At 41.8% G+C, this 15218-nt stretch overlaps 1 protein-coding gene across 1 annotated transcript in view; it reads left to right on the plus strand.

The window, feature by feature from the left end:
- LOC131941259 (L-threonine ammonia-lyase-like) overlaps positions 1–15218 on the plus strand; it is a 48903-nt gene that overhangs the window by 13753 nt on the left and 19932 nt on the right. The gene's annotated exons all lie outside the window — the stretch shown is intronic.

The following is a 15218-nucleotide window of genomic DNA, read 5'->3' on the forward strand; positions in this document are numbered from 1 at the left end:
ATGAAGCTGCCTGTATTGGCCAGATGAAGCTGCCTGTATTGGCCAGATGAAGCTGCCTGTATTGGCCAGATGAAGCTGCCTGTATTGGCCAGATGAAGCTGCCTGTATTGGCCAGATGAAGCTGTCTGTATTGGCCAGATGAAGCTGCCTGTATTGGCCAGATGAAGCTGCCTGTATTGGCCAGATGAAGCTGCCTGTATTGGCCAGATGAAGCTGCCTGTATTGGCCAGATGAAGCTGCCTGTATTGGCCAGATGAAGCTGCCTGTATTGGCCAGATGAAGCTGCCTGTATTGGCCAGATGAAGCTGCCTGTATTGGCCAGATGAAGCTGCCTGTATTGGCCAGATGAAGCTGCCTGTATTGGCCAGATGAAGCTGCCTGTATTGGCCAGATGAAGCTGCCTGTATTGGCCAGATGAAGCTGCCTGTATTGGCCAGATGAAGCTGCTTGTATTGGCCAGCTGCCTGTATTGGCCAGATGAAGCTGGCTGTATTGGACAGATAAAGCTGCCTGTATTGGCCAGATGAAGCTGTCTGTATTGGCCAGATGCCTGTATTGGCCAGATGAAGCTGGCTGTATTGGCCAGATGAAGCTGCCTGTATTGGCCAGATGAAGCTGGCTCTATTGGACAGATAAAGCTGCCTGTATTGGCCAGATGAAGCTGCCTGTATTGGCCAGATGAAGCTGCCTGTATTGGCCAGATGAATTGGGTCGATAGTTTCTAATATAGATATAGCTGTATAAAGCATGAACTCAGCATCTTTAAATATCAGATGGAAACATTCATGCGACGTGTGCTTTGCTATTCACATATTTTCCAGGGCTAGATGTCAGATGCACTTAGCCAGAGGGAACAAAGGGTATGGAGGGTGGGGTGAGGCGTGTTGTGGAAACAGAGGGTTGTGGGGGGGAGGGGGGTAAATTTGAATAACAGATTACGGCAAGTACGCCTAATGGATTCTCATTTTTGGATATTGTTATTAAAGATTCATTTATGCAAATTCTATTTGTCGTCTGCTTCATTTGATTGTAGCAGAAGCTGATGAAATTACCAGCCCTAAGTACAGCGCCCCTCTACATGAGAAGATAACTCGAGCACATATTTTTATTTCCCTTTCTCTGTGTTTATTATTTGTCTTCCCAACGTTATTAAATTATTGCTTCGTTGATTACACGACAGCGCTAAACTAAAGGTTCGCGCAATTTTAACTTTGTTAGCTTTGCTGTAGTGATGGCCCTCGGTCTTGGTTTCTGTTATGTTACAACTGTCAGACAGTGTTTGACAATCCATCTTGTGGTTGTGTTTTGTAAAAACAAAATTACTTTAACAAACAGCTAGATCTAGATGTAGTTTGATTGCCAACTGTGATGTATCTTCGTTTAATCAATCTTTGTAACTAGTAATTCTATAGGACATGACCCATGTTTATAAAACTAATCAGACATGACTCTTTTCTATACCGACTGTAAAAAAGTATGAACTCACACTTTGATGGTTCCATTGAATCAACTAGACATGGATCTTTTCTATACCGACTGTAAACACTCCATAGAACACACTAGACATGGATCTTTTCTATACCGACTGTAAACATTCCATAGAACCCACTAGACATGGATCTTTTCTATACCGACTGTAAACATCACATAGAACCAACTAGACATGGATCTTTTCTATACCGACTGTAAACATTCCATAGAACCCACTAGACATGGATCTTTTCTATACCGACTGTAAACATTCCCTAGAACCAACTAGACATGGATCTTTTCTATACCGACTGTATACATTTCATAGAACCAACTAGACATGGATCTTTTCTATACCGACTGTAAACATCCCATAGAACCAACTAGACATGGATCTTTTCTATACCGACTGTAAACATTCCCTAGAACCAACTAGACATGGATCTTTTCTATACCGACTGTATACATTTCATAGAACCAACTAGACATGGATCTTTTCTATACCGACTGTATACATTTCATAGAACCAACTAGACATGGATCTTTTCTATACCGACTGTAAAAATTCCATTGAACCACGACTGTTATGAACTCACACTTTGACGGTTCAGCATTTGCGTCATTGCTTAAAATGTTCACTTAGTATGGGAGAATACAACCAGTTAAGCACCAGAGTGAACCGACAGGCCAACTCTTTGATCAAACCATTTAAGCACGACTTTAGTTTATTCAAGTGCACGCTATCGATTGGAGACTTGTAAGAAGTTAATCACAGAGAAAATGTAACTTTCATGAAGAAATAATTCACGTGGTATTCACACGAAACGTCCCTTTTATAACATTCAGATACTTGACGAATGCATGCGAAGAGCTTGAAGATTATCATCTGTACTGTAAATAGCTTTAAGCTTTTTTTCTTACTGGCTTTACGTGTGGCTGGTGAACCACTAGACAACCACATGTGGCTGAGACATGAGTTCTAGTGTGACTGAGACATGAGTTGTTGTGTGGTGAACTTGAGAACCACTAGACTACCACATGTGGCTGAGAAATGATTTCTAGTGTGGCTGAGACATGAGTTCTAGTGTGGCTAACATGAGAACCACTAGACTACCACATGTGGCTGAGACATGAGTTCTAGTGTGGCTAACATGAGAGCCACTAGACTACCACATATGGCTATGATTTCTAGTGTGGCTGAGACATGAGTTCTCGTGTGGCTAACATGAGAACTACTAGACCACCACATGTGGCTGAGACATGAGTTCTCGTGTGGCTAACATGAGAACTACTAGACCACCACATGTGGCTGAGACATGAGTTGTAGTGTGGCTAACATGAGAACCACTAGACCACCACATGTGGCTGAGACATGAGTTGTAGTGTGGCTAACATGAGAACCACTAGACTACCACATGTGGCTGAGACATGAGTTGTAGTGTGGCTAACATGAGAACCACTAGACCACCACATGTGGCTGAGACATGAGTTCTCGTGTGGCTAACATGAGAACCACTAGACCACCACATGTGGCTGAGACATGAGTTCTAGTGTGGCTCACTTGAACACCACTGTCTTGCTAAGTCTACCCTCGTACCCTCTAATATGTGTATGTGAACTTAAAAATGACAATTTTCAGATAGTAAACCATTTCTAATAACCTTTTTAAATTGTCCATGTGTTTTCTTCTGTGTACGATAATATTTAAAAGCGTTATGTGTATTTGGTGGTATTTTTAGGCTTGGCTGGTCTTTTAGGGATTTGTTGGTTTCAATGGAATGTGTAGGCTTTTTTTGGTCATATTATGCGTTGGTGGTCTCGATGCAATTTTCGGTCTGGATGGATTTTGCTGGTCCTATTAGAATTTTGTTTGTATTTTGGCATTTGTTGATACAGTTCTATGTGAGTTTTTGCCGTGTTTTTGTGTGAGTTTTTCGATATTCTGGGTAGGTTATGTTGGACTGACACATATCACATGTGGGTGGGAGGACATGTTGAGATCTAATTACAATCCAAATCGCCTGCATGCTTAACACTTGTTAGATTTAGCATATTGATTACCAGTTCTCTTTAACATGCAGTGCAGTATGAAATGGACTTGCTTTAGAATTCATTTGAAATATAAAACTATTTTATTGATCAAAATTTGCTAAGCTAGGAGAGGTTGATGTCATATCTCTTGAGTGTAGATTGAGTGCTTCGGAGTCAGGGCGACAGGAAAACCACAGGCGAGATATAAACTTGAAGTTGTTAGCAGCCTGACCTTTCTGCCAAGCCAACTAGACTTGTCTGCTTAGCCAGCTAGAATTCGCTGACCTTCCCGATAGAATTATCTGCCCTCCCAGCTAGACTTGTCTGCCCTACCAGCTAGAGCTCTGCCCTCACATCTAGAGCTCTGCCTTCTCAGCTAGATTAATCTGCCCTCCCAGCTAGATTAATCTGCCCTCCCAGCTAGACTTGTCTGCTCTCCCAGCTAGACTTGTCTGCTCTCCCAGCTAGACTTGTCTGCTCTCCCAGCTAGACTTGTCTGCCCTCCCAGCTAGACTTGTCTGCTCTCCCAGCTAGACTTGTCTGCTCTCCCAGCTAGACTTGTCTGCTCTCTCAGCTAGACTTGTCTGCCATCCCAGCTAGACTTGTCTTCCCTCCCAGCTAGACTTGTCTGCTCTCTCAGCTAGACTTGTCTGCCCAGCTAGACTTGTCTGCCCTCTCAGCTAGACTTGTCTGCCCAGCTAGACTTGTCTGCCCAGCTAGACTTGTCTGCTCTCCCAGCTAGACTTGTCTGCCCTCTCAGCTAGACTTGTCTGCTCTCCCAGCTAGACTTGTCTGCTCTCTCAGCTAGACTTGTCTGCCCAGCTAGACTTGTCTGCTCTCCCAGCTAGACTTGTCTGCTCTCTCAGCTAGACTTGTCTGCCCAGCTAGACTTGTCTGCTCTCCCAGCTAGACTTGTCTGCTCTCTCAGCTAGACTTGTCTGCCCAGCTAGACTTGTCTGCCCAGCTAGACTTGTCTGCTCTCCCAGCTAGACTTGTCTGCCCAGCTAGACTTGTCTGCTCGCTCAGCTAGACTTATCTGCCCTCCCAGCTAGACTTATCTGCCCTCCCAGCTAGACTTGTCTGCTCTCCCAGCTAGACATCTGCCCTATCAGCTAGACCTCTGCCCTCCCAGCTAGACTTGTCTGCCCTCCCAGCTAGTTTTATCTGCCCTCCCAGCTAGACTTGTCTGCCCTCCCCTGCACTCCCAGCTAGACTTGTCTGCCCACCAAGAATTGTCTGCCCAGCTAGACTTGTCTGCCCAGCTAGACTTATCTGCCCTCCCAGCTAGACTTGTCTGCCCACCAAGAATTGTCTGCCCAGCTAGACTTGTCTGCCCAGCTAGACTTATCTGCCCTCCCAGCTAGACTTGTCTGCCCTCCCAGCTAGACTTGTCTGCCCAGCTCGACTTATCTGCCCAGCAAACATTTCAGCAGTTCACCGGCCAGCACATAGCTTCATTGATCTAGCCCAGACGGCTATCGATTTTGGAAAGCTATTTGACGGTCGGCCTCTCCCCCTCCCCCACCCCCTTCCCCCGGCCTGCGTGTACATGATGGTTTGCTCACGGCCTCTGTGTGTGCGCGTGTGCGTGTATTGCTCTCCGGCAGATTAAACTCTCGGGTTGCACAATTTTCATAGCTTGTTTGAGTGACATTCTACCCCGAGTTTTATCAACACACTACAAAAATTGTCGGCGTTTTGTTTTTTCTGGCCTTGCTTTTGTTTTTTTTTACTGAATTTAAAATACATCTAGGATATTTTTCTCTCCCATCTTATTTTTATCCGTGTCGTTTTTTAATCTCTTACATCACGCACTGTGATTGGTCTGGGGTCTGGTTTTTTTTTATTTTCCCCCTGACGTTTTGCTTCAATTAGTGTGGGTGTGAGTATGTGGGGGGGGGGGGGGGGTATTTTGACAAAATTTAAAGGATTTTAAATATTTTTGTTTTATTGCGGAATGTTAGATTATGTATTTTACAGGAGTTGTGCATTAAGATATAGGTGTGGGAAGAAAAATAATGGTGTAAAAATGTAAGATAATAAACGCAATATATTTTATTTCTAGCTCAAGGTCGGAATAATCATGGTAATAATAATTGAACAATACTAATAAGTATCTTTCTTTCTTTATATCTATCAAATCACAACTTGAAGCTTTGATAATAAACCCGTGTGTAGCAAGTCAACATTCGTCTCCACGTTTTAAAACGTGGCCAATGTTGTATTCTGAGATTTATAACCGTGATTATTGCCCTTTGCTTGGCAGCCATGCTAGTCTCCCATCAGGCCCTAGTTTTTTGTCCAGACCCGCCCGCCGTGCTATCGAATTAGTAACTTTTGTCCTTTATCTGATAACTTTCACTGTTGTTATCGTTTGTAGTTTAACATCTGCTCTCCTCCTTCCCCGCCTACCCTCCCTCCACCGATATCTTCCCCCGCCCGAAACCTCAACACTAGCAATCACTACATGATCGCTAACACAATCAAGATCTAGCTCAGTACTACCCATCTCTAAATACCGAAACCCCGTCTCTTACCATCACAAACTAGTATTACCACTACTACCTACATAGAAATCGGTAAGTCGTCCCCCCCCCCCCCCCCCCCCCACCCCGCCTGTCTACTGCAAATTTCCACATCGTCACTTTAAAACTCCCTCCTTCAACTACGTCACTCGAGATAATCATTTTTTTTTATATTCCAGTTTACCCCCCCCCCCCCCCCCCCCCCACTGCCAAAGCTGTGGCGATATATAGCATTTAAACTTTCTTTATAGATTTTCCTTAGATCATCTTTTAATAAAGATGAAACTTTACCGTTTTTAAATGATTAACCCGTTTATCGTCTTTAGAGTGTAGAATGTAATTTCACACTATATACCAGGGGTCTCCAAACTTTTCAATCCGAGGGCCACATCAACTATCAAATTTCAGTTCGGGGGCCAGTTAGTTCCAGACATGTCTTTGATTTTTCTGGAGAAAGTTCCTCAGCCATCACCAACAAACGTTTTTTTTGTGGACAAAAAGATCTCCGCGGGCCGGATGAGAGTACATCGCGGGCCGCATACGGCCCGCGGGCCGTAGTTTGGAGACCCCTGCTATATACAATAATAGTTTCCCGACGACCGACTTTTCCCTAAAACTTTCCCGTAATTTAACCGCCAGTTTTTTTCTTGATTTCTTCCTTCCCTGGTGTGTGTGACGCCATTTACTCAGGTCTCCTGTAGGTCATCCTTAGATCTTTTTGTAGTAGGTCATTCTAATTGTTTCATTACATTGATATTTGTATGGTAGGTCATTCTAATTGTTTCATTACATTGATATTTGTATGGTAGGTCATTGTAGATGTTTCCTTACATTGATATTTGTGTGGTAGGTCATTCTGGTTGTTTCCTTACATTGATATTTGTGTGGTAGGTCATTTTAGATGTTTCCTTACATTGATATTTGTGTAGTAGGTCATTTTAGATGTTTCCTTACATTGATATTTGTGTGTTAGGTCAACCTTAGATGTTGTGGCAGGTCATGCTTAGACTCACCAAGAGGTCAAGCAGCCTGGCGTCGTATTAATCTCGTCCAGTTGATGACACCCATTCAAATAGTAGCGAGGGTTCATTGACCGCACGGTACTTCTAGGTTACTCGCCCTGGGCCCCTACGTCCGGCCCACCCCCACCCCCCAGAGAATGGCTTAATTAATGAAGTAAAACAAAAGAACACGTCCCTAAACGTTGGAGAAAGGACTCACAAAGACGAACCCTTTTCTTTGTCATCTCTATATATTTTCCTTCAAGAATTTTTTGTTGTTTTCTGGCCAACCTAATATGTAATTAGTTCTAATTACGTAAACCTAACTAATTATATTAAATAAATTAGCAGGTCGGTATCTGGGCTAGAATAACCTATGAAACCGTTTTAGTGATGGAAAATATTTCGAAGAACTTCTTGTACGTACGCCTAGTGCACAGGTCCTTATATTTCCGTCGTCTCTGGTCCTGCCTAGTAAACACGCGTTTATAGTACACATGTCAATGTCCGAGCGAGCACACACGTCCTGTCCAGTACACACGTCCTGCGTCAAGCCAGCTGACCAGTCCTGGTAATCCCCTGTCCATTCGTTCACTTCTGTTGACTTGCGAATTCATCACGACACTTCAGCCGGCTGTTCCTTCTGTGGTAAATTACATGGTGTTGTCTTCTGTCTTCAAGTTCCGCCTGCTCTATATGTTGAACGATGGGCTGTCTCTGCCAGATGGCATTGGTCGTTTTTAAAGCTTAAATTTAAATATTCATTCTCTTTCTAGTATATCAGTATGTATAGGCATGTATATATATATATATATATATATATATATATATATATATATATATATATATACTCACACGTATATTATATATATACATACTCACACGTATATTATATATATACACATATTGACTCGTATATTAAATATATATATATATACATACACATATATATACACATAATATTATATATATATATATAAGTAGGCCTTATATATTATGTCTGTACATGTATATATATGTATGTATAAATATGTATGTGTATAAGTATATATATATATATATATATATATATATATATATATATATATATATATATATATATATATATATATATATATATAATTTTAGCGATAGCTAGCTCGAAAGCAACCAGACTTGGAAATTCAATCAACATTGATGAAATTTAGCTTGTGACGTAAGTCCCTTATGGATCGATGGGTAGGATAAATTTTGTAGGAGCTTATTTTGGCTGGTGTCCACCCAGCACTACTGTAAGGTATTAATTGAACCGGCTATTCCGTTTGTTTGAGTAATTCATATAGCAACTCAATTTGTGGATGGGGGTAAAAGCGGCCTCCTAGCCCAGTAATCGAGTTATCTGGACAAGTCAATACCTGTTCTCCAGTCATGAAAGATCGCTCAATCATGTACGGTGCAGACGACGCCTAAAATCGATACTACACAACACAGGTGTGTTCTCAACCCCTATCCCCCACTTCTCTCACAAACCCGTCACTTCCACCCCACCACCCTAATCGTTACCACCCACACGATTCCACTATATAAAATTCGATTTCTTTTTCTCATTACATTTAACGTCGTCGCTCTTTGGTTGAATGTTTCGATACCGCGTCAGTTCGCCCACTCTGCCGCAGGGGTGACCACTGTCTCTGGCAGACTATCTGCCCCAAAGAAATAAATCGTTATTTTTAGCCTAATATTTCAAAGAGTACGTGTAACTAAATATACAATTTTTTAGAGACGATCAAACAAGATACATACTTAAATATATATCAAAACATAAAAAAATGTATTAATGCGCAGCTTCTATTTATAACTGCTTCTACCCTAAGCCTTAATCTGATTAGTCTAATATTTCTGATATTCACTATACAGCTATATATTTTAAAATATATTTATGTAATTCAAACTTGCGTTTTTTCTGTATAAGCTAGCTGTCTTTAATAGAGAGTTCGAAAGTTGTTTGTGTGTAGGGGGTGTTATGTGTATGGTTGGTGGGGGGGGGGGGGGGGGGAGACGGGGGCGGAGGTTGCCGGAACAAATGAAACTGCACAGCATGGGGCTGGGTAGAACCCTGGGCTCGTTAGATGTTGTCTCCGTTCTTGGTTTAAAATTACACGTTTTCAATTAGTCTTTATATAGTTTTATCATGAAAGTAATTTACTTTCTCCCTCCTCCCCCCCCCCCCCCACTGTACTCGTTTTAATCTCCCCCCCCCCCCCCCCCAACGTCCCCCTTCTGTCTAGTAAAACAGCTTCTCTCGAGTATTTATTTATTCATGTTATCATTCTTTGATTCTAGTATTTCGACAAGCTATATTTATTCTTTGCTTTTTGTACTTTGACAAACTTATCATCCTTTGGTTTTTGTACTTTGACAAACTAATGTTAACTTTATTAACTTTGGTAGTTTGATAGGCTAATTTAATAATTCAAAGTTTGACACGATATTACAGTTCATAATGGTTTATCATAGTCAAATGGATGTAATTAATTCACACTTTGTCCATTCCTACCCAAGTCAAATCGAAGTACCTATTTCTCACTTAGCCCCTGCAACTTAAACATTTACCCTACACTAAGTATTGTTGTACACTGGGTGCTTGTAAGACCGAATATTTTAAGCAGACTTGTACTTGCTCTAACACGAAATAATTTTCCCTAGTGTTTTACAAAGTAGTTGGTTGCTTTGTATGAGGAGTGTGGTAGCACCAAATAGCACCAGGAGGGGGGGGGGGGGGGCAGTGTGGTTCTCAGTGTTAAAAGATCTTGCTTCTGTCTACTCCATTCTATTGATGTTGTTCCATTAAGTGTACTGTTCCCTTTTCTTTCATAGTACATAGTTAATTGGTGCTATTTTTCTTTAAATTGTAATTTTTGTAATAAGCTGTTCGTTTTTGCAGTATATTTGTGTAGTCAGCTTTTGTGATTGCAGTATATTTCAAATTTGTGTAGACAGCTGATTTATTGCCGTATATTTGTGTAGACAGCTTTTGTTATCACAGCTTATTTGTGTAGAAAGCTGATTTATTGCCGTTTGTTTGTAGACAGCTTTTGTTATTGCAGCATATTTGTGTAATCAGCTGTTAGTTATTGCAGCATACATTCGTGTAGGCAGCTGATTTATAGTAGTATATTTGCATAATCAGCTACCATTGCAGAATGTTTGTTTATATAACCAGCCGCTATAGCAGCATTCTCGTGTAAGCTAATCCTAACCTCACCACAACCATCAAACCCTGGCTTCCTGAAACACCAATGGCCATTTTGCATCTATATCATCATTATTTTCAACTCCTCCCCCTTTTCCCCAGACTTTCAATCTATTCTCTAATTGGTCTCTTCCCTGTGCGCATCCCTGATGAGAAAGCTCCTCCCTTGGCCTTTTCCTCCCTACTGTAAATAAAATTACATCTAGACCCCCCCCCCCCCCACCCCCGACCCTCCGTCCTCGCCAGCCTGTTCTCACCGAAAATTTCGCAGCCAAACACTTGGGAACGTGGACGTGTCGCCAGTGTCCCCATTCTTTGTTTGTTCCACACGTTGACATAGGATATCGATTTTTCCTCTCGAAAAGAGGAGTGAACAGGGGGGCAAGGAGGCCTGGGGTGGGGCGAGGAGGCCAGGGGTGGGGCTGTGGGCTGTAATTAAGTTTGACCATTATTTTCTTGCGACACCCTGGTGGCACGTCTCCTCACCAGGGACTAAATTGGTCAAGAAAATGGAGGACTATGGGGTGGGGGGGGGGGGGGGGTGAAAAGAAAATGGAGGGACTATGAGGGGGTGTACTTTTTTGGAGGGGGTGAGAAAATGGAGGGACTGTAGGGGGTGAAGGAAGCAAGAAAATAGAAGGACTGTGGGGTAGGGCCTGAAAATGGAGGGACTGTAGTGGGGTAGGGGAGGAATAAAATAGAGGGACTATAAGGGCAAGAAAATTGTTGCACTAGGAATAAAGGGGTGGGTGTGGGGGGCCGGAGCAAGAAAAAGCAAGGGTTGGAAATAGGAGCAAAAAAATGAATGAATTGTAGGGTGTGGAGTTCAATAAAATGGAGGGACTGGGGAAAGTTTTATAGATTTACTGTGACGAGGGGGGGGGGGGAACTTTGTCAAATTCAAAGAATTTAAAATGGGATAATACACTCCCAACAGAATCGCAATATCCTGTGTTTTCATACATTCATATTTTCTTTTATCTGTTTTTTTTAAGCCTACTCATCTTGGATTTTTAAAAATTTCAGCAACTATTGGTATACATGTTTAATGAAGCCTGTGACACCCACTCACCAACCGGTGAGGTCTCTTTCTATCCACTGATTGGATCATATCGAATCCCCCCTCCCCCATCCCTCTGTGGGACACATTGCGTGGGAGGGCTATCGTTCTGCGTCCTCAGACGTTGACGTCATGGTGATTGCGCTCCGTCAGGCTCGGATATTTTATTTCCTCAAGCCCAGCACCGCCATCTGCCCTGATCTCCAGAGTGACCTGAGTGAAAGTGGTAGACGTTTTGTTCAATCTAGCACATCTTCGAACTGTAAGGACAGGGCCAAGTTGGGTAGAGTTACGGGACTTTGACCGAAGTGGTATAGAGGTAGGGGAATTTGACAAAAGTGTTGTAGAGTTAGGGGACTTCGTCAAAAGCGGTGTAGAATTGAAATCTCGACAATGTCCACTGGACAAGAGTTGACCTCTGGACAATGTCCACTGGACAAGAGTTGACATCTGGACAATGTCCACTAGACAAGAGTTGACATCTGGACAATGTCTGCTGGACAAGAGTTGACATCTGGACAATGTCCGCTAGACAAGAGTTGACATCTGGACAATGTCCACTAGACAAGAGTTGACATCTGGACAATGTCCACTGGACAAGAGTTGACCTCTGGACAATGTTCACTGGACAAGAGTTGACCTCTGGACAATGTTCACTGGACTAGAGTTGACATCTGGACAATGTCCACTGGCTTAGAGTTACTGAACTTGGTAACCTTTCCAGGACACAAAAAAACTAAACCTTTGAGCAGCTTATGTCGCGAGTAAATTATTCAGTTCAAATCGATCGTTGACAGGACAGTGGCTATGTGTGAAGACATCGGTAGATAAACTTCTCACCCGCTTGCGACGTCCCCCCGCCCCACTCACACATCCCCCCACTCAACCCCACCCCCACCCCACGTGCCCCACCCCACACACTCACGTCCGTGTACACACGCCCAGTATTTCAATACCCTACTATCAACTCACTATCACAACCGCGATGTTGACCGCTGCGATGTTGAAAAACAGGAAAGTTATGGAATGTTGATCCAGTCAGATAGTCAATGTTTGCGGACAGTTCCCCAACCCCGCCCCTCCTCGTTTCTTCCTACAAACCCCTAAAATAATCAATGATGTAACTCCTTCCTTTTTAATCCTCCACAATGCACCTTGATATGGCGTTTTAGAAGTTTTGGCATCTACTTTCAGACGATATGAACTATTATAAAAATAGACAAAATACCTAAACCTTTTGACAATAGACCTGATTTTTTATAAAGGGGGGGGGGGGGATAATGCCTAACTGTGATCAAAGACCGATGTCTTGTGCGAGAAAAGCCGTTTTTTTTTAAAGATTTTTTTTTTATCTGGGTTACGGTGCGATTCTGGTAAAAGTACATATTCTCTATATAATTTTTATTTAGTTTGTGGGAGGGGTGTCTCCCCAAAGAGATGCATGAAGGAAACACTAAAGGAAAACAACTTAGTGACAAAAGTAATTTTTTGAAAGACCACATTTAAGAAACTGTTCCTCCCTAGACCCAGAGACGATACCGCGCATCTCTTCCACCCCTCCATCCCCCAAGCCGTCTATTCTTATTTCATCCTCTCTAGCAATTAATCCAGCGAGGGTAAAAATTAATTAAAACCGACATTACGATGCCTTGTTCCATCTCTGCTGCTGTCCTGAGACCCGGGTCTAGAGGCGAGGCTGGCTTTCTGCTGGGGCAATAGACGATTGACCCAGATTTTAGTGCCGTGGATTCTCCATTGTCATCTACCAAACGGGTAGAGGGACCGGTTCGAGATAGAGGTTTCAATTGTAGTATCAGAGAGAGCCAAACTTGTATTACACCAAGATGTTTTGTCACAAGATGAAGTATCAGAGAGAGCTAAACTTGTATTACACTAAGATGTTTAGTTATGTCACTAGATGTAGCATCAGAGAGAGCCAAACTTGTATTACACCAAGCTGTTTAGTTATGTCGCAAGATGTAGTATCAGAGAGAGCCAAACCTTTATCACATCAAGCTGTTTTGTCACAAGATGTATCAGAGAGAGCCAAAATGTTATTACACCAAGCTGTTTAGTTTTGTCACTAGAATTGCTTGAACTAACCCCAGGCGAAAAGTCTAATGATTGATCCCTACTCTCCTATTATTGTTTTTTTTTAAACAACCTCTGACAACAACACACGTCTCATACAAAATACAATCACTTGGAATGTATCGTTGTAAGGAAATTTTGCCTACGTGGCTTTTTCCCCCGATTTTGCAATAAATATTTTTTTTTAAATCCTAGTTTTTAAAAATGTTGCATACGACATTTTTTTTTAAATTTTTGTTAACTCATAACCTTGGCATTTTATATTAAAATCTTTTCCATGGGATTAACAAAAAACATACTTTTATTCTGTATATTAAAATATATATATAAAGAATTAGAAGGAAAAAAATGTGATTTCAAAACGCCCTTAATATTGTTGTTATAGTTAAATCAGAGCTAGGCTTAAGGTATCAACGCCCTTTATTTCCTGAGATTAATTTTATGCTACATAGTTTTCGTCTCTATACTTGACATTATGTTTTCAAATAAAGCTTACGAATACATTAATTATTAAATCGTCTGCGTGTGATATTATTACGGGTCGGTGTAATGAGAATTTAATATCTGATTAGTGCTAGCAGTCATCTTGTTCGTATGTTCAACCTGCTGAAATATATTTGAATACAGACAATTGTTTCTTGAGTCCGATTGCTACTAAAGCTCGCCTTGAAAACAATTTTGGTTTTGTTAGAATTGGTTTTTTTAAACATCAAACATACATTTTCAATTGAAAGTTTGAGTAGATTATTTCCCTTTGGTATTTTCGTTTTTAACTCCCCTGTTAAATATCTTCGGTAATTTTACTTTTTCTTATTATTATTTTTCTGTGTGATATATAATTCATTGACTTCAATGTGAAAGTTTTAAGTATTACAGTATTTTTTTTCTCTCTTTTGCGTGCTTCAAGAAATAACGATATTACAGAGAAAAACTCGTTAGTAATGAGATGGGGAAGGGGCGATCTTCCTGGTTTAAAAATAAACATAATGAAAGTAAAAAAGATGAAATGTTAAAAAAAAAACGAATCGATATTTGGTTCTGAGAAATTGCTCCAGGGCTTTGTCAGACTCTTCAGTCGTAGAAGAGGCTTTGAAGTTGTGCGGTGAACAGTGGGATCAGCCCCTCAAGTGGGCGTGGGAATCAAGCCCACAGATACAGTGGTGTGGGGTGCTGGGGGAGTAAGGGGTGTGTGGAGGTGATTACAGAAACAGGTTCACTGTGTTAAAGGTGTTTGTATGTGTCCATCATAGATTACTAATGGTATCACAGCTAGATATTAAAGGGGCATGGTAGAGGTGTCGATCATAGTTTACACAGCTAGATATTAATGGGGTATGGCTGAGATAAAAAGTGGATGAAACTACGCTCTTAGTCATTCTCCCCCCCCCCCCCCCACTCCTGGTTTTTTGGAAGCGCCGCTGGTGTTGTCTCTGTCTAGCTGTCGAATCTAATGAGATGTATCCCACTTCTCAAGTACCCTCACACCGCTGTCATGTGATAATTTTTTTTTTGTCAATCACAGAACGCATCACATTCGTTAATTGACATGACGAGAACAAAATCGATGCCAGACTTTCGCCTACAAACTTGTCTACCGTTCGCCTACAAACGTGTCTACCGTTCGCCTCCAAACGTGTCTACCGTTCGCCTACAAACGTGTCTAACGTTCGCCTACAAACTTGTCTACCGTTCGCCTACAAACTTGTCTACCGTTCGCCTACAAACTTTTCTACCGTTCACGGGATAAAAGCCAGACTTTTGCCTACAAACGTGTCTACCGTTCGCCTACAAACTTGTCTACCGTTCGC

The sequence above is a fragment of the Physella acuta genome, unplaced genomic scaffold, assembly GCF_028476545.2.
Source record: "Physella acuta isolate Inbredline_101_S28 unplaced genomic scaffold, ASM2847654v3 ptg000028l, whole genome shotgun sequence".
Lineage (NCBI taxonomy): Eukaryota > Metazoa > Mollusca > Gastropoda > Physidae > Physella > Physella acuta.